This window comes from Peromyscus californicus, unplaced genomic scaffold (assembly GCF_007827085.1).
Source record: "Peromyscus californicus insignis strain IS unplaced genomic scaffold, ASM782708v3 Scaffold_10__1_contigs__length_136768540, whole genome shotgun sequence".
In the NCBI taxonomy this organism is placed as follows: domain Eukaryota; kingdom Metazoa; phylum Chordata; class Mammalia; order Rodentia; family Cricetidae; genus Peromyscus; species Peromyscus californicus.
The window spans coordinates 98,010,204-98,037,489 of record NW_026294391.1 but is presented as its reverse complement, the minus strand read 5'-3'; the positions used below and the strand labels follow the sequence as shown (position 1 = coordinate 98,037,489).

The following is a 27,286-nucleotide window of genomic DNA, read 5'->3' as shown; positions in this document are numbered from 1 at the left end:
AGAAAGCAAGCCTTTAATCCCAGGGAGTGGTGGTAGAAAGCAGAAAGGTATGTAAGGCGTGAGGACCAGAAACTAGAAGCATTTGGCTGGTTAAGCATTCGGCCTGGTTAAACATTCAGGCTTTTGAGCAACAGTTCACCCGAGACCCATTCTGGATGAGGACACAGAGGCCCCCAGTCTGAGGAAACAGGACCAGCTGAGGAATTGGCAAGGTGAGGTAGCTATGGCTTGTTCTACATCTGATCTACCAGCATTCACCCCAATAACTGGCCTCAGGTTTGATTTTATTAATAAGAACTTTTAAGATACATGCTACAATGGTGTCTCTTCACAGCAATACAAAAGTAACTAAGACATCATCCTTAGCAATTAGGGAAATGCTAATTTTAAAAAAATTGAGATTTCATCTCAGTCCAGTCTGAATAGCTAAGATTAACAAAACAACTGACTACACATGCTGGTAGGGTTGGAGAGAAAGAGGAATCCTCATCACTGTTGCTGAGAATGCGAATTTGTGCAGCCACTCTGGAAATCAGTATGAAGAATCACCAAAAACACAAAATTAATTCCATTATATGCTCCAGCTATGCCCCTCCCTGACATATGCCCAAAGACACATCATCCTACTCCACAGATACTTCTACTCTGCTTTTAAGTTGAATTCACAGTTAATTTACAAATCATTCATTAATTTTCTTGAGAAGTTTTCAAAAAACTATAAATGTTTCTCCAAGTACTGATTTAACTACCAGTTTTGGCATTACTTAGGGAGTTCTGTAACAGTGGTGTGCATTTGACATATTTATTGACTTTTAAAACAGATTTTGGATTACCTCACCACGATTTCTTCAGGACTTATCATATACAGTCCATTTTAATTTCATCTTTTCTCCCATCAGTTCTTCCTTTTGGAAACATTTTCTCCAAATACTTTTGTTGTGTCCAGACCTTCATCTTCCTCCATTTATTTCTCTTCCAACTTCTCTACTACTATTGCTTCTTCCTCCTACTCTTCACTTTTCCTTGTGAACCACAAAAATTAATGAATGGAGGGCAAGTGAAATGTATGATATAGGGAACAGATCACACAGGAACAGCATAAAACAAGAAAAATATGGCTGTCAAGATGGCTCAGTGGGTAAGGGCACTTTCCAGGAAGCTTGATGATCTATCAAGTTCAGTCTCCCAGACCTACATGATAGAAGGGAACCAACTTCCACAAACTCTCCACTCAACTTCATATCTACACCACAGCATACATATACCCATATATATATATATATATATATATATATATATATATATATATATATATATATATACATATATATGCACAATAAATAAACCAGTGTAATTAATTTTTTTTGCCAAAATGCAAAAGCAAGGTTTAATTTGGGATATCCAAAAGCATATCCAAAAACAATACAAGCCTAGGCAGGGACTTTGTCCAATACATCCAAAACAGTGGAGGCTGGAGGAAGTGCCCACCTCTCTGCAAGCTCAGTTTTTAAAGGCAAAAACCACAAGGTTACATTGTTTAGGGGTGCTAGTACGGGTACAATTCTGATTGGCTCGCTTCTAGGGGCTTTCTAGAAATCATGGCTTAATCTTATTTCTAAGGGGGTGGTTGCCCGCCACCATTTCTCATTGGCTGCCCTCACGTGGGGACATTTCTGTGGTCAGTTACCCTGGAAACGAGGGAGAGGACATTCCATAGTCCGGCAGTCATTACCTCGTGACTATCTTATGACTCTGTGCTTTTACACTTCCTGGTTTCTGGAATCTGGACTGACTGGTTTCAGAAACTCATGGCCTATTCCTAAAAGGAGAAATCTTAGGCCTTAGTTTTAGGGTGAAAGCATTTTGGTCTTACTTCTAAGATGGCTCATTTTGGTCTCACATTTCCCCCTTCTCATGTGCCTAATGGAACCCAATCATGGGTTTTGGGCAGTTAACTCACAGGTATCCCTCTCTAATAATGGCCATGTATAGTAAGCCATCTTGTCTCTATGCCAGGGAGTTTCCTTTTGACCCAGCATTTCAGCCATTTCTGAACAGGGAACATGGGACGACATATTCTCTTCTGGAACTGCTTCGAGCTGGCATTGGGGCGCCATTGTCAGGGACCCCAAAAGGCTGAAAAGCTAGTCAAGGACTGGGCAAGGGGGCATTTGTCAGAAGCATGTAGCTGCCTGACTCCATAGAGACAGAGAAGAATCATCTTAGCTGGGCTTGTCCACATCAGCTTTTAGCAAGTCCGGAGCTTACAGTCATCTGGAGCAGTGGAGTCAGCAGCTGAAACTTGGAAGTGTCTGCCAGCCAAGCGCCTGTAAGGTGACCCTGAGGAGTTGGGAGACGTCCCAACCCCTCATCAGGATGCGGGTTCCCCACAGGTCCTCCCATCAGAGGATGCCTGTGAGGAGTCCATCTGTTTGGACACCTGTGAGAGGTCCATCTGTTTGGATGCCTGTGAGGGGTCCATCTGTTTTGTGAACTCTGGGGATTGGGAGACTCTCTTGAATTGTCCCTGTCCCATCCATATGGTCTTTGGCATAACTGAGGCTTCCTCTCTGGACTTCGCGTCTGCCTGGACCATCTGCAGGGCCCTTGTTCTTCCTTTTTGTCTGACTATCTTGTTTGTCAGTGTGATTTGTTATATTTCTGCTAAAAAGTTTTACCTTTCTGTTAGAATGTCCTACCTATATAAATGTATGTGTGTGAGAACTGTGGCCACATGTGTGCATGCTTTATGCCTGAGCTTATGTGTGCATTGAGACTTGTGGGCTGGATGGCCAGTGGAAGAGATAGAGGCCTCTTTGGTGGTTGAACTGGCACAGACTAACCGAACTCACCATTGCTTCCTTGCTCTCCTTCTGACCAGATGGCAGGCAGCAGGCGGCGGAAAGCTCTGCAATGAGTCCAGCAGGCAGTGGCTGTACAGCTGCTACTTTGAGGACCTAGAGCACCACTGAGAGGGCTAGGCAGCCTGTGAGCATTACAGGACCTAGACTCAGCAGGTTCGGGGGCCCCAGCTTGCTCAGAGAGTTGTGGAGTAGAGGCTTTACAGCACAATGCAGATTGCAACCAGATTGGCCCAGAGGCTGCATGGGAACTAGGCATGACTGTGTGCTAGGGCGGGCTGTGAGCACTGTGGGGCCCAGATATGGCTGGCAGGTTCTGGCTGGGCTCCCATGAGGACACGGGGCAGAGCTGGCGGGAGCCAGCAGGAGCCTCGAGGAGTTCAGAGTGTGGGGGCTTGTGGAGAACTAACTGCCCCTCCAGGGTCACAGCTGAGGAGTGGCCTACAAGTCTGTGGGCCCAGCCAGGACATGGAGTCACTTTCAGTCTGCCGTTCTCATGTACTTGGAAATCTGAGGTTAATAGCAATCTTTTGTTCCCATGGTGCATGCCTTCCTGGTCTTCTTCCTCTTCCATGCTGTTGGGTGGGGCTCCTGAGACCTGCCCTGGGGTAATTAAAATTTTTAAATGATCCAAGACAGCCAGAGCTGTAAACTAATTTAGTAACTATCAGCTTAGATAATTTACATTGGCATGGATTCTTATATATTGTAACATTATTTTTATATTCCTGTTTAAGATAATTTGTATATTGATACAAATATAAAACTATATTTTTCATATTGTACATACATTCCTATTTCTGCTTGAAATATTTTTATATATTGATACAAATGTAAAATTATATTTGTCATACTGTATGTTTGTTCTACCTGTTTAGGATATTTTGTATATTGATACAAATTAAGGATATTGTTGTCATACTGTACTATACATTACTACCTTTGATTAAGATATTTTTGTATATTGTTACAACTTTGAAGTCATTGTCCCTATACTATACATCTCTTTACAGATTGTTTACTTTTATAATGTGAATTCTTAGTCTTTAAACTATTTAGGTAGATAAAAATTATAGGACAATAGTCACCAATGCTTTTTCTACTTACAGACATGTTAGTTAGGCTTTCTAGATATAAAGAGATACATGTCAGATGGATAGGTAATCTTTAAATGCTTCATAGAGCTAGAGAATATGGCATTGAAATGTTTTAATAACTTAGAATTCTGTTGATGTGAGACATGGTTGCTCCCGCCAGGACCATTCAACTCCTTAGTGGATGTTAGGCATTGAAGACACTCCTTATATTTGTCTTCTTCTTGGCATAAATGTCCTGTTGGGCAAAGAACTGCCCTTGCCTCTACTGCTGACAGTAAGTATACTGTCCAATCAGGATGAGCAAGAACAAGGGAAAAGCAACTGCTGCACCTTGCCAAGACAGGGTAGGACAGTCTTTCAAATGTTCCTGTTTCTGATAAAGGTCTGTCAGAAATAGGCCTGTAGCCAAAAGTGGATGCTCCAATGTTGCAGAGAAACATTGGGTGACTGACTGTCCAGGCAGCCAGATGTCTCTGTCATTCCTTGAATGTTTCGGAAGTTGCTTCCTTGCACTTCCTACTTACTCAGGTAATGTGATTTTCCTTTTCAGGTCTTTGATGGAGCTGAAGACTAGATAGTTGTAGTTACAATACTCTCATATCTCAGCTAAGATCATATCAGGCTCAAGATTTAGATCCTTCAGGATAGGGTATGTTATTGCCCTTTCTCTCTCCTGGATAATACTTGATAATTATTCTTATTGTATATAGATTTTTATTAGGTTTATAACCTTCTTATTTAGACAAAAAGAAAAGGGTAAGAGTTGTGGGAATTCATCCCATCAATGGCTTTGGGGGTACAAACCCTGGGGTGTAGCTTTCTGTCTGCTTATGTGACTCCTTAATAGTGGAGGGAATTGAGTGGTACGCTCTCTTGGGTGGTGAAGACAGGGTTAAGTGGCATGAAGCAGTGTGTGATCAGTCTCCAGCTTCCAAGGACTCTGCACCTGAATTTACCTTATCCTGTATTCATGAGTGTATTTCTCCATTTCATATCTTAATAAATCCCTGATACCCCTTAAACAGACTCTCGTGGATTTCGCATACACAGAGCTACATAGTAGCTATCCCAAAAAAAGCAACCACAAAATTTTTTTTTTTTTTTGGTTTTTTCGAGACAGGGTTTCTCTGTGTAGCTTTGCGCCTTTCCTGGAACTTCACTTGGTAGCCCAGGCTGGCCTCGAACTCACAGAGATCCGCCTGGCTCTGCCTCCCGAGTGCTGGGATTAAAGGCGTGCGCCACCACCGCCCGGCACAAAAAATTTTAATGAGAAAAATAGTATCAGCAAAAAAATGGCATATTGAGGGATAATATATTGATGAGAGAATGGCTAAAAGGATAGGAGAAAAATCAGGAAAAGCATTGTAGAAGAAAAGAACTAGCTCATCTTTTTCAAGATAAAGAAATTTATCAGGTCTGGCACTGTAAGGAGACAACAAATTGACGGTAATGGTGGCTGGTAGTAGTGATAAAATGTAAAGACTTATTAGAAGTTTGTCCTGCATTATCTGTTAAAAGAGCTTTCCCTGTATTTTCTTGATTTGTTGACACCCAACATTTATAAAGCTAGTAATGTTATTCTTCTCATATTTACACTAAACACTGTTTTTTTTTTGTTTGGGATAAGAAATTTAAAGCCATTCTTTTCTTTGGCCAGAAAATAAACATTTTTACAAAGATAATTAAAAAGAATAAATAGAAAAGTCAAAATTGAGGTAATTGAGTGAACATAGTTATTTCTGTCAGTAATTTAAACAGGGAAGGTCCTAACAAGGTTTCTGAAACAATATCCAGAATTGTGACACTTTGTTTTTAGTGTTCCCATATTATTTAAGATGAGAGAGAACTTACAAGTACTGTAAATCTAGGTAGAAATGCACGTAAGGGATAAAAGCTTAACTTACAGGAGAAGCAAGTAAATCTTTGCATTAGAATCTTGAAAAGGACTCAAATGAGTGTCATAGCCCATTCTGTATTGTTGTCAAAGGATACTGCACAGTGGGTACTTTATAAGTAAAGAAATTTATTTCTCACCATTCTGGAGGCTGAAAAGTCCAATATCTCTGTGGCAGCATCTTTTTAATGTGTCATACTATGTTGGCAGGCAGGAAGGCAAGAGATAACCACAGGAGAAGAAAACAAGAGGGGACAAAACTCTGATAACTAATGCATTTATGATGGTTTTGTACTTCCGAACTAACCACTTCTTAATAGGTCCTGTGTCCCAACACTACACATTGTGTGTTACCTCATTCCATATCAATGAGACCCTACAAGAGAGAAAATATCTGCATACAAGAAGAGTTAAGAATGACTAGCCTTCATACAAGCACATCCATCAAGAAGGTGTTGATGCATTTGTTTTATTTGATGGTCTGGTCAGCGTAGGTAAAATAAAAGTGAGATTATATGCTGAGGAGGAGGAAGCATGTGGTCTAATAAGGCTGACAGAAGAATTATGTTATCTAAGGATTTCAAAGAACTGCTAATCCCATACCAAAAGGGACTTTTAAAAAATCTGAAGACTGGTTATTTATGTTTTTTTTTTGTTTTTTGTTTTTTGTTTTTGTTTTTTGAGACAGGGTTTCTCTGTGTAGCTTTGCGCCTTTCCTGGATCTTGCTCTGCAGACCAGGCTGGCCTTGAACTCACAGAAATATGCCTGCCTCTGCTTTCTGAGTGCTGGGATTAAAGACATGCGCCACCACCACCCGGCTTAAGACTGGTTATTTATAAAGAGTACATTTACCACTGTGCATTAGAATTTCCTTATTTGGTTCTATTTTAAAATTCAGTTACCCTTTATTTTCTGTTTAAAATAAAGCTGACAAAGATCATGGAGTTTTAAGAAATATCTCAGAAAAGAGAAGAGCTGTTACCATATTTAGTCATGTTGATGACCATGATGTTTTTAGGTTTGCTCCAATATAAACCGACAGGTGACCTTACCCATATCATTTAATCTCTCTGCTACAACTGTCATTAGTGATTTTGGTGTAATGCTGCAAATAGTTATAAAAATAATGACTCACATGAGAGTCTCTGATGACAGGATTATGTGTACATTAAATGTATTACATTATGTGAATTAATAATAAATTGCTTCTTGGAACTTTCTTACTGCAATATGTTAGAGTATTAAAGGACTTTAATATAAGTGAGGATTCTGATTCTTTTCTATCATGGCTCATGCATAATTGTGTCCAAACTGGGGCACAGTCAATAGTGAAAGTGAATACTAAGCAGATATATGCTTAGACATCATCATTATTATACATACACATTTATTATTTCATTCTTTGGATGCTTTAAGTATATTTAATAAAGCTCAAAGCCTTCCTGGGAAGTTCAAACAGTAATTGTGGTCGTATTTAACAGTTTATGAAAGTATGAGAGCAATATACAACAAATATGGAGAGTGTATTCGAGACTATTGGTGAAATTATTAAGGCCACACCACGTAGTTAAAAGGGAGGTTTATTTAGTGGCGTAACTTACAAATGAAGGGATAGGTAGGTTGCAGGGTCTGGGGAAGGTGTGTCGAAGTCCGTCGGTGTTCTCTGGAGAACTCTGCTCGGTCTACCTCCACCGTCCAGGGTCCAGGAACCAAGAGAGGCGGTGCATCCTGATCTCGGTTCTTCAGGGTCCTCTCTTGGCCCCGCCTTGTAGGCGTGACAGTTACTGAAGCCTCAATGGGGGTTGGAACTTCCAGATCAAAGCTGGAATGGCTACCCACTACAGAGCCACTCTGAGGGGAATTTTGTTATACTTCCCTCCTTCAGTTTAAGTTGAAACAGAGCATTTAAAGCTATTTACATGCTCCTTAATCTGTATGTATGTCACCATTCTTCTCAGATCTCCTTTGCCTCAAAACGTATATCCAGCACATTCCTGCATCTATTATATCCTTTGTACATAAAACTGACATGTTTGGGGTCTGGCTCATGTGAATCATTTCACATTTCTGAGCTTCCAGTAGCTCATGTGAGAATCCAATTGGTCTCTGAACTTCCTAGGAGCTCAACTCGTGATAGATTTTATGTTCTTTTTGTGTGTAAGAATGAGGGAAAAATACTCCAAGTGAGCTTGAAATTTCCTCCAAGTGGAAAGCATATTTTTCTCATTTCATTTCTTCTTTGGTGAATGCACACATGCACACAAATACACCATTCATCAGATAGAGAAACAACAGCAAGAAGATAAAAGAAAGCAGGAGAAAATAATGCAGGGGTGATGATGTTATATAAAAGCAGAGGAAGGGAGGAAGGACAGGAGATAGGGAAGGGAGGGAAGGAAGGAGGAGGAAGTCAGAAGGTGAGGAGAATGAGGCAGTGACCAGTGCAGGCCAGTTAGCAGCCAGCATGGTCACGCATATTCATAATTGCTACACGTGACAAACGGGCTATGAAAGAAAAAAAAAACAAATGCCATTTAAAGTCTCTTCTATTTCACATTTTCAACCAATAAGAAGTTATATAATAGGCAACCAATCAATAATTTGCAAGAACATTAAACTCTGACAATAGAAGGAACGAAGCCATTAGTTCTCACATATGTTGACAGTGGCAAGTGTCAGAACTAAAGTGTAAGGAAAGCTGATTTCTACACACTGAGATCCCTGAACTAGAGTCCAGAAGACAATTCTCATCAAGGTCCTCCCAGGATTACACATGCGCTGGGTCAAGTTGAACCACAGATTGGTTCAGTTCAGAATGATTTCATTTCTTTTCCTATCTAACTCACAAGGCATAGGAAAGAATATATAACAATATGACTGATCGAAGAAGTGAGGTGCTTTCATCACCTGAATTTGGACTCACTCTCCACTGTCATTTGATTGGAACTGATCAATGCAGTCTAATGAGCCTTGAACTGGAAACTCAAAGGCAGACAACCATTTCTGTATTGAAGCATACTCATTACAAAGCAGAAAAGCCTAGGTAGGGCAGAGTGTGAAGCACAGAAATGTAATCTTAACTCTGGAGTGCATAACTAAAACAAGATTATAGGGAAAATGCTTCAAACTAAGTTCCAAGCTCCCTATACATTGTACCTGATTTGCTCATTTGGTCTACATGCACTCAAAAAGAGCACTGAACATGCCAGACCCTGGATCTTGTGCCAGGGAAAGAACAATTAACACTGAATAGAACAGAAAATGCAGGGAATGGGGTGAGGAAAGAATGAAAATCTGGAAAAGAAACTAAAATTTGATCAGAGTTTTGTAAACCACTAAAGGGGTTAAGACATTATCCTGAAACAAGCACATGGTAACGAATGATTCTTTAAGGGACAACTACTATTTTCAAGGTGAGTTTTTAAAACTAATATTGGGGAGGGGGTTCATGTGCCACAGCATGTGTGGAAGTCAGAATAAACTTGCTGAAGTCAGTTTTCTCCACCATGTGGGTCACAGGGATTGAACTCCGGTCATCAGGTAGGTTCCTTTACCTGCTAAGCTGTTTCATATGCTTGAGGACAATTTTATTAGGGTTTAAAAGAAGAACCCCAAGGAAGGAGGCAAACCGAACTCTTGACCACTTCATGGATGGAGGAGAATGGAGTAGAGAAGGAGAAAAACACATACTGCTTGAATTAAGCTGACATGGGGGGTCTGCCACATGGTGAGAAGCTTTACAAAAAGATTAAGGAAGTCCGAAGTGTTAGGAAAAGCACAATTGGAACAGAAATAGAAAGAAAAAAGAAAAGGTATGCTTTTCTGGGTAATACAGAAAAACAGGGAGAACTGGGAAGCCACACAGACACACTGTATAAGAGTCTGCCTTGAAAATGTATTCAAGATCTCTTGGGACAGGTTACAGAGAATGTATAGGGAATGTTGATGGTTTGTTCAAGGAGGAAAGTTAGTAGGTGATTAAAATTATTAGGCAGGAGATGATAAGTATCCTAGACTAGTCCTCACAGGTCTTGGGAACCAAAGGGATTAGGAGTAGAAATGTTGTAATGGTGAAGAAAAAAAGGAGTCAAAAACAATTCCTATGTTTCTGCTTGGCCTCGTAGGTTAATTGTGGTGCACATACTAAAAGAGCACACATGGGAGAAGGAAGGCAGATTCTTTGCAGAGATAACAAGGGAAAGGATTGATTGCTTGATGTGTTGCTCTTTGGGTATCTATAAAAAGAAAATTCAGAAATTAAAAATATAAAATTGGAAGTCATTAACCATAGTTCAAGACATAAATATAGGTAGGACTGTGAGCAAACATGATTGAAAAGACTCAGAAAAAAGAGGGAAACAATCATTAAGACACACCAAGATTTAAGGATAGACAGACAAAAGGAAACCAACAAAGAAACTGAGTGGAGCTGGGGGGAAAATTAGGCATGAATGGTGTTATGAAATCCATAGAAGAGAGTGCTTCAGAAGGAGCTAATCCAACACTTTAGTCATTGCAGAGATCAATCTCCCTTTCTTAAAATCCCCATTAGGTGTACAAAAAGAATGATGAGTTGAACATTCTTTAAATGTCCCCCCAGCTCTGAAACTCTGCTCCAAGGGAAACTTGAGACATCTATGAGCTAATGGTAGAAAGAACACTAAAAAATTAGGACTTTAAGAATCCTTAACTCTTGTCACCAACCTCATCAAATACCCTACGTAGAGGAATCTTATCTGTAACATACTAATAACACTAAGACAAGTATAATAAATTGATAGCAAAGAAACAACATAATAAACAATAGCAATATTCTTGAGTATCTACTTAGTGACAAGTCCTGTCATAATTTTACTTTAACTGATTTACATAGCATATCAGCAAGATAAATATTGGTGTCCATATTTCAGAGAATTGAAAAATCAAAACAAATTTTACTCAATGGTACAGTGTTAATTTGTGGAATAGGCAGATTTTGAAAGTGGATGTGTGGGATATCAGCTTTTTCCACAAAGCAGAACTGTACCCCCAGAAAGTGTCTTCTAGCTCTTTCTATCTTTGGCATATATAGAGGATAAAATGCATTTCTTCTTTTATCATCTCATCAGTCCTAGTTTAGAAATAGTAATTTGACTATCTTCTTTAGGTAGATGGATATAAGTGGGTCTGTAAAGAAAACATGAAAAAGAATCACTGAGGGACACAAACAGTATGCAACACAAGATGGTTCAAAAAAGAAAGTGGGCCGAGAGTGAGAAATCATCTTGATTCTTGGTTTCCTTGAGTTTTGGTTTCTATTTCTCACAAGTCCAGGAAGTATACATGACTGGTTCCTTTTAATAAGCCTTTATTTTTGCTTGCACTACTGTGAATTAGCTTCTGTAGTTTGGAATAAGAAACTGTTTTCCTAAGAAAGCTTTTTCTTCTGGAACTGCAACCATACTACAACAATGTGACTTCAAATGAATGATCCCATGCACTTAATATTCTAATGGCAGAACAAAAGGAGTTGATTTCTGATCTGTCATTTCCTTCCAACCAAATTGCATTTCACCATATATCACTTTATGCTGTGTGATTAACAGTAGTCTTTGGTTCTTTCCCCCTTTGATTGTTGAAGAGAAAAATTAAATGTACGGACTATTTAATACATATAAATCCTCATCTTCCTAGGCATCTAGGGAGAACCAAAACTGTAGCTAGTTGGAATTTTTGTCATCTACCGCCCCCCAAAAATAAAGAAAAAACAGGAGCTCTATGAAAATCTACTGAGACTCAACTTCATTTATTCAAGGACCTCATTAGTAAAAAGAGGGTTTGGAGCTGGGGTATAGCTCAATGGTACTATGCTTGTTCACCATGTATGATGACTTGGGTTCAGGTGTCAGACTGCAAAGTTCAAGTGAATTCTAATGTGGCTGAAGTGTCTATGTCACCAATTCTGTATATGTGAAATATTTGCCTATGTGTGCAACTTTATCTACTTAGTGCTATTGAAAACCAATCATTCTTAAGTATGATTCTCACTGAAATATTTCCTCCAACTTTCAAAATTCATTTTTGTTCTGTTTTATGACTAAGTTCTCAATAAGCTTATTTATATTCTGTATCATGGTATAGACTTTTTATCTTTATATGTATCTTCCTTCTGTATGAAACAGTAATGAAATAAAATATTTTTAAATGTCTCATAGTAAAAGAAAAGATGGAATGAAAAAGTAATAAAATATACTATATCCCACAGCTAAAATTCACTGTGGACTTACTGCCCTTCAAATCTTCTTCATCCCTATGTGGCTGCCTTGAATACAGATGCCATTAATGAGACATTAGCTCCTGAATGCCTAGGACAATGTGATTTTGCCCCTAAGCCAGACATAATGCCGTCTGGCTTATACTGACTGATTGGTGTATTTGCACAGTGTGTGCTGGAAATGCCAGGGTCAGGAAGACTGGGTGATACATGTTGACCCAGTGAAATTAGCAATGAAGAAGTGACTTCTTCCTGCATTCCGTCTTGCAGAAATCTTCAAGTGGTCATAAAAGATAAAACCGAAATAACTCAGAGCAGCCAGGGGAATCAGAGGGGAGCAGACAACATCTGAATGAGGCCACCTTATCCATTTCAGAGTTTTGGACAAGTGTTAGAAGCAAATGTCTGGAATAATAATTCACTGCATCTATCTATTTGTACTTCAATGAGATACTATCCTGCTTGTGCTGTCTTCAGACCCTCATTTCTCCAGTCACACCCTTCAGTCATGACCTCATTGCCATATTTTATTCTAGCAAGTTTGGATAGTAGACTTGTTTAGTGTATTTCCCTCTGCACCAGTCAATTCTGTTTGTTACTATTCTTATTTTTTCTAAATGTCATTTTCTTTACAATTATCCTATCTTAAATCTTAAATCACCTTCAGCAGAATTTTCCAGCATTGATGGTGGAAGTGATCTTCAGGCCCTGTCCCTGTTAACCTATTGACAATGGAAGGTGACTTGGGGTAGGAGCCCTACCATGCCCTGGCCCTTACTGGAAACCTCATGAGAGTTGTTGCTGTGGGGGAAGTGATCTGCAGACTCTGTCTCTTACTGAGGGGTTAGTGGCAGTTGAGGCTGCCATGTGTGTGGTGTTCCACAGGCCATATCCCTTATATAGATGTTGGCAGTTGAGGCTGCCATGTGTGTGGTGTTCCACAGGCCATATCCCTTATTTAGATGTTGGCAGTTGAAGCTGCTATGAGGAAGAGCTCTCCTGTGCCCATCAATTACTGGAGATTGATTGGCAGTTGAAGTTGTGATGTGAGGTGGTGCTCCACCTGGGTCCAACCTTTACTGAGGAACTCATGAAGCTGCAGTGAGGAGCTGTTCTTCAAGCCCTCCCCATCCCTTACTTAGGAGACACTGGCAGTTGAAGCTGCCAGGAAGGTGATCTGTAGGCTCTAGCCCTTATAGATGCGCTACTGGCAGTTAATAAGTCCTGGAGGAGAAACTTTCCAGACCCCATCCCACACTGGATAGCTGTTTGCAGTTGAAGCCTCCTTGGGAGGAGTTCTCCAAGTCCTTTTCCTTACTGAAGAGATACGGGAGATGAAACTCTCATGAGCGGAGATGCCTTTCCGGTCTCATCCCTTATGTGGAGATATTGTTAGTAGAATCTGCTATGGACAACGCTCTGCAGATAATATCCCACACTGAGGAAATACTGGTAGATGAAGCTGCCATGAAGGAAATGATCTACCAGGCCCTATCCCATACTGAGGAGTTGCTGGCCATATGAGCTCTCATGAGTATGTACTCTACCACAAATTTTCCCTTACTAAGGAGCTGAAGGCAGTATAATCTTCTATGCTTAAGGGATTTCCTGGTTCTGTCCCTTAATTGTAAGCTATTGGCAGTTGAGTCTGTCATGTGGAGGTTCTCTTGGGACTCTACCCTTTGCTAAAGAGTTACTGACAGTTGAAGCAACCTTGGGAGAGGTGCTTTTCAGGCCTCATTCCTTACTGAGGAGTTAGTGCTAGTTAAAGATGCCATGGGAGTGGTGCCATATCCCGTACTGGGGAGATGTTGCTAGCAGAATCTGCCATGGGAAATGTTCTCCAAGATCCATCCCTGACTAAGGAGCTACTAGCCTAGGAATCTTCCATGGGAAAAGTGACCTTAGGATTCCTTGGATAAACACCATGACCAAAATCAACTTAGGGGAAAAATTCACTTAATCTCCTGGCTTGCAGTCCATCATCTGTGGAAGTCAGTTCAGACACTCAAGGCAGGAACCTGAAAACACAAACGGAAGCAGAGACCATGGAGGAACAGTGTTGACAGGCTTGCTGCCAATAGTATGCTCAGCTTGCTTTCTCATTTTGCCCAGGTACAAATGCCATAGGGGATAGCTCCCCAAATGAGCCAAGCCCTCCCAGATTAACGATCAATCGGGAAAATTTTCTGTGTGTTGGCTACAGGTCAATCTTATGGAGATATTTTCTGAATTGAGGTTCTTTCCTCTCAGATGACTTCAGCTTGCTCCACACTGAGAAACCTCTAGCCAGCACAAGCCCTATCCATCTTATAGCTTGTAGTCTATTCTCCGTGGAAGGCACTATAGGAATTTAAAGCTAGAACCTAGAGGCAAAAATCGAGGCAGGGGCCATGGAATCATGATGTTTTCATGCTTGCTGTGATTGGCTTGCTTTGCTTGCTTTGTTAATGCACACAGAACAAAATGCCAAAAGTGGTACCTTCCACAATGATTACATTCCTTTCCTGATGATCCACACACACTTCTCTGGGCCTGCAGTGAAAAAGTAGTCTATCTGGAGTGCTGCAGACCCACCCTTAGTAATCTTTGCAAAGCACTTTGTGTCACGTTCACTTCTGGATACTTCTGTCTCTCCTTGGCACTCAGTTCTTGCAACTTGAGTTCCAAGGCCCCACTAAAAGGAATGATCAAGGCACCTGGGTCATACTTGTCCACCCACTCTTTAATTTTTATCAACCATTTGCTTTTCTTTCTTCTATAATCATTTTCAGAAAATTTAACCAAATAGACCATTGGTTTTGAAGTACAAAATAAGTGCTTATTCAACATTTCAATCTCTATGTCATTCCAGTCATGATAGAAGAGTACAGGTTTCTTTTGATCTATAACCCAGGATTTAACTTTGCATATTATATCATACTCGGGCTTTAATTTCGTATCTCCTCCTCTCACAGCCACCTTCTCTAGTTTATCTATAATGGGCCCAATCGTTTCCTCATCTTTCAGCTGAAACTCTTCATGAATTATTTCTATATCTCGAATGGAATCTGCACTTCCTTCAACATGTGTAATATCATCATCTTCAAAAGCATGTGTTAGATGAAAACTCCCATCACAGGCACTAATATGAGATAAAAAGGCATTCCCCAAGCCCTGCCCATTGTGAGCTCCTTCACAAGGCCAGCAATATCCACTACATTGAGGAAAGCAGGAATCTTGTGATACTGGCAAAGGAATTCAAACCTCTCATCTGGCACAGGCACTCTACTCTCATTAGGATCAATAGTGCAGAATGGTAAGTTCTCTGTGGAAGCTCAACTATTGGTTAAGCCATTGAAGAAGGTGGACTTCTCAACATTTGGTAATCCAAGAATACCAGTTTTAAGCTCTGTTAACAGCTATTATCATATACTATCATATAAGCAAATATAATATCATATGTAACATATATCATATAATCATATCATATATCACATCATATAATGTTATATATAATAATATCATATATGCAAATGCATACAATTTTTTCTTTCTGCCTCTGGGTGACCTCACTCAGGATGTTTTTATCTGATTCTATCCATTTAGCTCCAAATTTCATGATTTCATTTTTTTGATGGTTGAGTAATACTTCATTGTGTAAATGGACTGCATTTTCTTTATCTATTCTTCTGTTGAGGGACATCTATCATAAGCTGTCACCTGTTTTATTGATCTTAGCCATTCTGTCTGGTGTAAGATGTAATCTCTAAGTAGTTTTGATTTGCATTCTCCTCATAACTAAGGATAATAAATTTTCTTTAAGGGTTTCTCAGCCATTTGAATGTGCTTTTCTGAGAATTCCCTGTTTAGATAATGTACCCATTTTTAATTGGTTTACTTTTTTCTTGATACCCAGGTTTTTGAGTTCTTTATATATTTTGGATATTAGGTCTCTATCAGATTTTTAATTGATAAAAATCTTTTCCCATTCTGTAGCCTGCCACTTTGTCCAAGTGATAGTGTCCTTTACCATATAGAAGCTTCTCAGTTTCGTGAGGTCCCATTTATTAATTGTTGAACTTAGTACCTGCAGTAATGGTGTTCTGTTCAGGAAGTCTTTTCCTGTGCCAATGAGTTCAAGGCTATGCCCCCCCCCACACTTTCTCTTCTATTAAGTTCACTGTATTTGTTTTTTGTTGAGGTCTTTGATCTATGTGGAGTTTAGTTTTGCGAAGGGTGGTAAGTATGGATCTACAATCAATTTGGATTCTTCTGCATGCAACCATACAGTTTGACCAGCACAATTTATTGAAGATGCTGTATTGTTTCCAGTGTGCATTTATGGCTTCTTTAAAAAAATCACGTGTCCATAGGTGTGTATTTATGTCTGGGTCTTCAATTCAGTTCCATTGATCCATGTGTCTGTTTTGTACCAATGTTAATGCTGTTTTTATTACTATAGATCTGTAATATAACGAAATGGTGATACTTCTGGACATTCTTTTATTACTCAGGATTGGTTTAGCTATCCTGGGTTTTTGTGTTTCCATATGAAGCTGAATATTGTCTTTTCAAGTTCTATGAAAAAATTGTGTTGGAATTTTAATGGGGATTGCATTGAATCGGTATGAATCATACCAATCCATAAGCATGAGAGATCTTTCCATCTGATACCTTCTTCAATTTCTTCAGTATCTTAAAATTTTTATCATACAAGTCTCACTTGATTGATTAGAGTTACCACAAGATATTTTCTATATTCTTTGAGGCTATTGTGAAAGGTGTTGATTCCCAATTTCTTTTTCTGCTCATTTGTTGTTTGTATAAAGGAGAGCTACTGGTTTACTGATTTTTCTGAGTTAATTTTGTATCCAGATACTTTGCTGAAAGTGTTTTTAAGCTGCAGGAGTTTTCTGATGGGATTTTTGGGTCACTTAGGTATATTATCATATCATCTTCAAATAAAGATACTTTGACTTCTTCTTTTCCAATTTGCATGCCCTTGGTCCCCTTCAGTTGTCTTATTGCTCTAGCTAGAATTTCAAGTACTATATTGAATAGATATGGAGAGAGTGTACAGCATTGACTTGTTCCTGATTTTGTGGAATTGCTTTGAGTTTCTCTCCATTTAAGTTGATGTTGGCTATGGGCTTGCTGTAAACTACCTTTATTATGTTTAGGTATGTTCTCTGTATTCCTGATCTCTCCAAGATCTTTATCATGAAGGGGTGTTAGATTTTGTCAAAGGCCTTTTCTTCATCTAGTGAGATGATCATGTGTTTTATGCTCTTCAGTCTGTTTACATAGTGGATTACATTTATCAATTTACATATGTTGAACCATTCTTGTATCTCTGGGATGAAGCCTCCTTGATGATGGTGGATGATCTTTTTGATGTGTTCTTGAATTCAGTTTGCGGGTATTTTATTGAAAATTTTTGCATTATGGGAAATTGTTATGGAATTCTCTTTCCTTGTTTGTTCTTTATGTGGTTTGTGCATCAGGGTAGCTGTGCCCTCATAAACTAAGTTTGGCAAACTTCATTCTGTTACTACACTGCGAAATAATTTGGGGAGTATAGGCATTAACTCTTCTTTGAAAATCTGGTAAAATTCTGTGCTAAAAGATGGGCAGTGGTAGTTGACACCTTTAATATCAGCACTTGGGAGGCAGAGGCAGGCGGATCTCTGTGAGTTCGAGGCCAGCCTGGTCTACAGTGTGAGTTCTGGGACAGCAGGAGTACACAGAAAAACCCTGTCTCTAAAAATTTTATTCTAAAACCATCTGGTCCTGGGCTCTTTTTGGCTTGGTTGGTAGATTTTTACTGACTACTTCTATTTCACTAGGGTTTACAGGTCTGTTTACATTGCTTATCAGATCTGCATTAAACTTTGATAAGTGGTATGTATCAATAAAATGGTCCATTTCTTTTAGATTTTCCAATTTATTGGACTACAGATTTTTAATTATATTCTTATGATTCTCTGGATTTCTTCTCTGTGTGTTGTTATGTCCCCATTGTCCTTTCTAATTTTGTTAATTTGAATATTCTGTCTCTGCCTTTTAGATAATTTGGATAAGGGTTTGTAAATTTTACTGATTTTCTCAAAAAAACAACTTTGTTGCATTGATTCTTTGTATTACTTTTGTTTTTGTTGTTTGTTTCTTTGTTTCTGTTTTATTGATTTCCACCCTGAGTTTGATTATTTCTTTCTGTCTGCTCATTTGGGGTGTCATTTCTTCCCTTTGTTCTAGAGCTTTCAGGTGTGTTAAGTTAGTAGTGAGAGATCTCTCCATTTTTTTAATGGAGGCACTTAGTGCTTTGAACTTGCCTCTGAGAACCACCTTTAGTTATTCCTATGGGTTTGGATATGCTGGGTTTTTTATTTTCATTCAATTCTAGAAAGTCTCATTTCCTTCTTAATCTCTGTCTTGACCCATTTTTCCTTCTGTAGTAAATTTTTCAGTTTCCATGAGTTTATAAGCTGTTTTTTCCCCTGATGTTTCTGTTGTTGTTACTCAGCTTTAATCTGTGGTAATCAGAAAGGATTTAGAGACTTATTTCAATTTTCTTGGATCTGTTGAGTCTTGCCCAGTATATGGCCTAGTTTTGAGAAAGGCCCATGAGGTGCTGAGAATAAGGTATATATATATATGGGGGTGAAATGTTCTGTAAATATCTGTTAGGTTCCTTCAGTTTATAATGTCTGATAGCTCTGGCATGTCTGTTTTGGTTTTATCTGGACGACCTGTCTATTTATGGGAGTGTGGTAATGAAGTCTCCCATGGTCAGTATGTGACGGTCAATATGTGATTTCAGCTGAAGTAGTGTTTCCTTTACAAATTTGGGTGCCCTTGTGTTTGAGGCATACACGTTAAGAATTGAAATGTTCTCTTGGTGGACTTTTCCATTGATAAGTATGTGCTGTACTTCCCTATCTTTTCTGATTAGTTTTGGTTTGAAGTTTATTTTGTTGGATATTAAAATGGCTACATCAACTTGCTTCTTAAGTCCATTTGCTTGGAATATCTTTTTCTAACCCTTTACCCTGAGTTAATGTCTATCCTTCATGTTAAGGTGTGTTTTTTGGATGCAGCAGGAGGATGAATCCTCTTTTGTATCCATTCTGTTTGTTTGTGGGGTTTTTTAATTATGGAATTCCCCACCTATTGTGATTAAAAGTTTTGCTGGGTATAGTAGTCTGGGCTGGCATCTGTTGTCTCTTATAATTTGTAGAACATCTATCTAGGCCCCTCTGATTTTCAGAGTATCCATTGAGAAGTCAGATGTTATTCTAACATGTCTATCTTTATATGGTACTTGGTATTTTTCCCTTGCAGTTTTTAATATTCTTTCTTTGCATACATTTAGTGTGTTGATTATTATGTGCCAAGAAAAATTTCTTTTGTGGTCTAGTCTATATGGTTTTCTATATGTTTCTTGTACCTTGATAGACCATCTCCTTCTTTGAATTAAGAAAAGTTCATTCTATGGTTTTGTTGAAAATATTGTCTGTGCGTTTGAGATGGAATTCTTCTTCTCCCTCCATTTCCTGGATCTTTTGTGTCAGGAGTTTTTTAGATTTAACATTTTCTTTGACAGATTCATTAATTTCTTCTATTTAATCTTCAACCCCTAAGATTCTCTCTTCAGTCTCTTGCATTCTCTTGGGAAACTTGCCTCTGTAGTTCCCATTTGAATTCCTAAACTTTTCACTTCCAGAATTCCCTCAGTTTGTGTCTTCTTTATTGCTTCTATTTTCATTTTCAGGTTTGGAGCAGTTTTATTCATTTCTTTTAACTGTTTGTGTCTCCTTGGTTTTCTGTATGGTTTTTTTTGTCATTTTCTCCTTAAAGATCTCTGCTATATCCATAAAAGCTAGTATAAGGTCATTGACTTGTGCTTAAGGTATATTGCAGTTCTCAAGGCCTAATGTGATAGGATTTATGGCCTCTAGTAGAGATATATTGTCCTGGATGTTATTGTGTTTTTACACTGGTGTCTAGGAATCTAGATTTGGAATAATTGTAATTTTGGGTGCTGATATGTGTATGGTCTTGTCTTTGTTCAGTGGGTGTTTTTTTCCTCTTTCTGTTACCCTTTCTGGTTTTTAGGAAGGTGTGGTGGCTGTGTGTTGCTACATGAGGCCACTCGTGGTTCAGGGTAATATGTGTTTCTAGATATTGGAAGATGACTCTTGGATCACCCTGGGAATAGGAAATAGATGAGATCTCCATGAGTGAACTGGGGATGAGGGAGGGCAATAGAGGGTGGGGGTGGGGGATAAGAACATGAGGGATCAGGATGGTCACGCTGGAGCAGGGATGGAGTGGGGGAGCAGTGAGGGATATGCCATGATGGAGGGATATGTCATGGGGATGAGGAGAGGTTGGGTGCTGGAGAGGTTCCCAGGAATCCACAAGGATGACCCCAGCTTAGACTACTAGCAGTAGTGGAGAGGGTGCCTGATCTGGCTTATCCCAGTAATCAGATCAGTGAATACCCTAACTGTCATCATAGAACCTTTCTCCAGTAACTTATGGAAGTGGATGCAGAGATCCACAGCCAAACACCAGGCCAAGCTCCAGGAGTCCAGTTGAAGAGAGAGAAGAGGGATTCTATGAGCAAGGCCATCAAGATCATGATGGGGAGACCTACAGAAACAACAAAACCAAACTAGTGGGAACTCACAAAATTTAGACTAACACCTGTGGAGCCTGCATGGGACTGGACTAGGCCCTCTGCATAAGCGAGACAGTTGTGTAGCTTGATCTGCTTAAGGGGCCCCCTGGCAGTAGTGTCAGGATCCATCCCAGGTGTATGAGCTGGCTTTTTGAAGCCCACTATCTATGGCGGGACACCTTGCACAGTCTTGATGCTAGGGGAGGGGCTTGGACCTGCCCCAGCTGAATGTACCAAGCTCTGAGGACTTCCCATGGGAGACTTTGCTTTATTGGAGGAGGGAATGGGGGATGGGCTGGGGGCAAGGTGGGAGGAGCTAGAGGAGTGAGGAAAGGAGCATCTGTGATTGGTATGTAAAATGAATAAAAAAAAATCCTTAATAAAAAATAAAGTAAAATAAAATTAAGCCACAATCAACAGTAAGAAAAATCAGCGTGATACTGACATAAAAACAGACTCATTCATGAATGGAGTAGAATTGAGCGCCCATAAACAAAAATCCACCTGGATTTTGATAATGAAGCCAAGAAAACACATTGGAGAAAAGACAGCAACTTGAACAAATGGTGCTGGTCAAAGTAGATAGCTATATATAGAGGAATGAAACTTGATTCTTATTTCCCACCCTGCAAAAAATCCAATTCAAAACAGATCAAGGATCAGAACATCAGACCTGACACTCAAAGTCATTGGTATAGGAAAGAACTATTTAAACAAGGCCCAAATAGTACAGGCATATAGACCAACAATTAATAAATAGGACCTCATGAAACTTAAATGTTTCTGTACAACAAAGGACACCATCTGTCAATTGAAGAGGCAGCCTACATAATTGGAAAAAACATCTTTACCAGAAATACATCTGGCAATAGGTTCATATTTAAATTTATAAAGAACTAGAAAAAAAGTAAACAGCATGAAAAGAAATAACACAATTTAAAAATGGGACATAGGACTAAACAGAGTTCTCAAAAGATAGAATACAGATAGCTAAGAAACATTTCTAAAAATATTCAGTATCTTTAACCATTAGGTAAACACACTTCAAAATTTCTTTGAGATTCATCTCACCGCAGGCAGAATGACAAGATAAAAAAAAAAAAAAGCAAATGCTGGCATGGATGTGGAGAAATGGGAACACATGTTTACTACTGGTAGGAGTAAAAAATAGTGCAGCCACTATGGTAATTAGTATAAAGATTTCTCAAAAATCTATAAATAGATATACCATATAATCCAATTGTAGCACTCTTAGTTATAGACCATAAAACTGCAAATCCTACTCCTCAGAGGATGCCTGCTTATCTATGTTCACTGCTGCTTTATTCATAATAGCCATGAAATGGAAACAGCCTAGATACTCATCAACTGATGAATGGATAATGAAAATATTGTATATTTACATAAAGGAATACTACTCAGCCATTGAGTAATTTCAAAAATGAAATTGTAAATTATGCAGGTAAATTGATGGAACTGGAAACAATCATTCCATTCCAAGTGAGGTAACCCAGACCAAGAAATACAAGGGCCATATATTTTCTATTTTTGCAGATTTTAGCTTTGAATCTTCAGATATTTATGTTTTATTTGGAATGCTCAGAGAGATAAAAAAAAATTACTAAGATGCCAAGGGGCTTTCAAAGGAAGAGAGATATAACACACTAGTATAACGACATAAAGGGGAATAATGGAACCAAAAATATTAAATTGGGGTTGGGGAAGGAGATGGCAGAATAGAGAATGGAGTATGGGAAAGAACAAATAACACTGATGCTGTGGGATGTTCTGTATGTCAAATGTGTTGCTTTGATTGGTTAATAAATAAAACACTGATTGGCCAGTAGCCAGGCAAGAAGTATAGGCGGGACTAACAGAGAAGAGAATTGAGAGAACAGGAAGACAGAGAGGGAGACACTGCCAGCTGCCGCCATGACAAGGAAAATGTAAGGTACCGGTAAGCTACGAGCCATGTGGCAAAGTATAGATTAATAGAAATGGGTTAATTTAAGATATAAAAACAGTTAACAAGAAGCCTGAGCCATTAGGCCAAACAGTTTAAATAATATAAGTGTCTGTGTGTTTATTTTATAAGTGGGTTGTTGGGCTGCCAGGGCTTGGCGGGACCTGGAGAGAAAACTCTTTAGCTACACACTGAAAACCTTCTGAAAAAGTTATATGGTCCAGGAGTGGAAGCACAGGTCTTTAATACCAGCACTTGGGAAGCAGAGGCTGGTGAATCTCTGTGAATTCAAGGCCAGGTTGGTGTGGTTTAAACACCGAATTCCAAGGTAGCTAGAGTTACATTGTGAGACTTTGTTTCTAAAAACAAAAACAACAAAAAAAGAAAAAGTCACGTGAAACCTACTACTGCATAAGTCTATATATGGATATGGGCGTATGTATAAATATACATATATTTGCACATAGATAGATGATAGAAAGGAAGGAAGGAAGAAAAATAAATAAATAAAGGAAGGAAGGAAGGAAGGACGAAAGAAAGAAAGGGAGAGAGAGAGTTAAAGTGGAGATATCCTATAACAGGTCAACAATTCCCTTACTGGTCACTAGAAACCAGCAAATAAAAAGTTCAGTTCCAAGAATGAGTTACTTCTTTTGGATTGGTTGGCCAGTGAGTTCTCATAGACTCACAAACACTGTAGGCTATTGTCATTGTTCTTGATTATCATCCAGAACTTAATGGCAAGACTCTATTGCTGAAGATAACAATTGAGCTATAGACCACAGATAAATCAAGCTGGTACTGACCTGTAAGTTTCATCCCTTCTGGTTAGATTTCACAAGACTGGAAGTTGCTACGTATACTACAAAAGAAGGAAAGCCACTGTCAGTCTTATCCAGCTCTGAACACTATGAGCTATAATAATGACAGGCCTGGTAAGATATGTCTGCTGATACAACAGTGGCACAAATACCACTGAAATAACCAACCAATTTCTGATTAAATTCTACTCCACAAGATGAAACTCATGCCTGACACAACTTGTTAGGCCAAGAACCTATGACAAGACAAGTTGTAGGCTCTAGGGGAGAATCTACTACTACTATTTTGTTAAATGCACTCATGTAAACTAATTCCTTATGATAAATCTTGACACCTACAGATTATGTATCTCTCATCCCTCATCTAAAAAGCTTCTTTCCTTGGTAGATGATGGTTAAGACAGAGATTTGCAATTATCCAATGTGAAGAGAATAAGGAAATCTCTATGGATCATGTACACTGCACGCCTTTCCTTCAAAAACTCAGGTATCATTGAGGAAGAGGAAACAGAGTGTAAGAGACAGTTGTGGATAACTACTAGAAAACAGCATCTTTTGGACATCAGTGGGAAGCCACACATATGAAGTCACAGCAGTTGTGACAGTGTGCACAAGTCAGACCAAATCCCACTATGGATATGGGTGTTGGGCAGGAAATCCCACCCCTACCCATAGAGCTATCACCAGTTGTTAGCTATTGGGAAAGGGAGAGTCAGTTTTCTCTAAGAGTACAGCCATGATAAGTTGACCATGCTTCAGTGAAAGATTATACATAAAAGACACTGGATGACAAAGATTGTGTCTTGGTTCCTGTTCTGTTGCTATAAAGAGACACCATGAGCATGTCGACTCCAACAAAAAAAAAAAAAACATTTAATTGGGGGACTTGCTTTGAGTTATAAGGAGTTAGTCTGTGATCATTATAGCAGAAGCAGACAGGCATGGTGCTGGAGCAATAGCTGAGAGTTTTACATCCTAATCTATCAACACAGAGAAAGAGAGAGGCAGGGAGTGTGTGTGTGTGTGTGTGTGTGTGTGTGAGAGAGAGAGAGAGAGAGAGAGAGAGAGAGAGAGAGAGAGAGAGAGAGAGAGAGACTAGGCCTGGCATTGATCTCCCAATCCTTCCCAAATAGTTTCACTAACTGGGAACCAAGCATTCAAATGTAATGAGCTTATGGGGGTCATCCTCATTCAAACCACAATATTCCATTCCCTTATCCACATAGCTTATACCCATATCATAATGCAAAATGCATTTAGACCAACTTCAAAAGTCTCCATAGTCTTTCACAGTCTCAACAATGTTTCAAAAGCCCAATATCTTCTGAGACTCAAGGTAATCTCTTAAATATAATCCCTTGTAAAATCAAAATTAAAAGCACATCATGTACTTTCAGCATACAATGGCACAGAATATACATTACCATTCCAAAAAGGTGAAAAAGAGACAGTGAGGAAATATTGTACCAACGCAAGACTGAAAAAAAAAAAAAACAGGGCAAACTCCAAATCCTGTAACTCCTGGACCTGTCTGATGTTAAATGGTTTATTAGATGGCTTTGCCCTTCCATCATTGCTGACTGCAACACACTCTCTTTCTTGAGCTTGTTCTACACACTTCTGCTGCTTTCATGGGAGACATCCTATGACTCTGGCATCTGCAACATCTTGGGGTCTGGGGGCTCCTTTTATTCCATTTAGCAGCAGGCATTTCTTTAGCTTCTCATCTGGTTGAGCACAGGACTTGACTCCAACTTTACATTTCTTTGTTATCTTTTTCTCCTCAAACTGTAAATTTTATATATATCTTTGCTTTGTTTGCTCTTTTTATTTTAGATCTGTATAATAGTAACCACTAATAACCACATAACAATCAATACCAGTATCTTTTGAACTCTCCTCTGCCAATGGAGTTCATCCAAAGCTCTTTAATTCAGCTTCTGGCAGATTTTTAGGACAAGGGCAAAAAGCCGCCATGTTCTTTGTAGAAATATTGTAAGAATAGTCTGTAGACCACTTCCTAATATTCTCCTCTGAAACCTCTTGAGCTGGACCTGCATAGTCCACATCACCCTCAGCACTTCTGTCTTCTGTGCTTCTGCTAGGATGGCCCATTAAGCCCTGCATAAAGCTTTCAACCACTTTACTGGTGCAAAGTCCCAGAGTCTTCCATATTCCTCCAACAAACAGCATGGTTTGTCCTGGCACAGCAATACTCACTCTTGGTGGCAACTTCTGTCTTCATTACTGTTCTATTGCTGTGAAGAGACATTGTGATCAAGACAACTCTTCCAAAAAGAACACATTTAATTGGGGCTTGATTATAGTTTAGAGGGTTAGTCCATGATCATCATAATAGGAAGCAAACAGGCACAGTGCTGGAGCAGTAGCTGGGAGCTTCACATCTTGATCTATAGGTAACAGGGAGCTGGCACAGAGAGACAGAGACAGCAACACAGAGAAAATGGGCATGGTGTGGTCCATTGAAACCTCAAATCCCACTCCCAGTGACACATCTTCTCTAACAAGACAATGCCTCCTAACCCTTCCCAAAAAGTTCCATTAACTGATGACCAATCATTCAAACATATGAGGCCATGGGGTCATTCTCATTCAAACTACCACAATGGATTTAAGAAAAATGGAGACAAAGTTAGGCAAGCAGGGAAGAGAGTGAATCTGGAAAGAGTTGAGGGAGGAAATGAGAGTGTGGGAGGGTACATGGGAAGGTTTGGAGGGAGGAAATGGAAGGGGAAATGATGTAACTATATTATAATCTCAAAAGTAAAAAACAATGAGGGGCTGGAGATATGGCTCAGCATTTAAGAGCACTGGATGCTCTTCCAGAGGACCCAGGTACAATTCCCTGCACCCACATGGCAGCTCACAACTGTCTGTAACTCCAGACCCAGGGGATTTGTCACCCTCAAACAGACGTGAATGCGGGGAAAAAAAACTCCAATTCACATGAAATAAATAAACTAAATAAATAAATAAGTAAATAACAAAAAATAAGAAAAACCTTCAAAGAAGATGGTATGAATTCTTGCAGAATAAAAAGATAAAAGGCAAGGATTTTGTGACTGTATAGTCTTCTGACATATATATTGTTCTGAATAACTTTTAGGGACTCATATTTCACTTAGTTTTATTTAGTTAACTTCATGTTAATAAATGCATAACATTCACTAAGTAGTGACTTATACTTGGAAAGTCATTTTCAGAACTTTGATAAACTCCTAACTCTCACGATGGCATCAAATCCCAGAAAAATCTAAATGAGCGGAGAGTTGTATGTCAGTCTCTATGAAAGGGAAATAAAAAAGTTTTTAAGCTATACTCAGTAGAGAATTTAAGGAGTATTTTAAAATTAATAAGAAGGTTGATTAAAATTTGAAAGTCAAATAAGACCTAGATATTATACAATAAAGGACTCAAGAGTCTAATTCTAACTTTTAACATCCCAGGAAAGTCTCAGAGTAATCATTATATAAAGAGATTAACTGTAAGTAAAATTTCTGTTCATGAATAATTGGAAATAGGAGCTGAAGAGATGGGTTGGTGGATAAATACACTTACTCTTCCAGTGGACCCAAGATCAGTTTCCAGAACTCACGTGGTAGCTCAAACTATTTGGTCATTCCAGTCCCAGGGAATCTAATGCTCTCTCCTGGCCTCCTCAGGCTCCTCCATGTATGTGTGCACATCAAGTCACACAAATGTACACATAT

The 27,286-nt window shown here is 39.1% G+C and overlaps 1 pseudogene; it reads right to left on the bottom strand.

The window, feature by feature from the left end:
* Nucleotides 1-14,600: 14,600 nt before the first annotated feature.
* Nucleotides 14,601-25,748, bottom strand: LOC128117464 (obg-like ATPase 1; annotated as a pseudogene).
* Between the last annotated feature and the right edge of the window lie 1,538 nt (nt 25,749-27,286).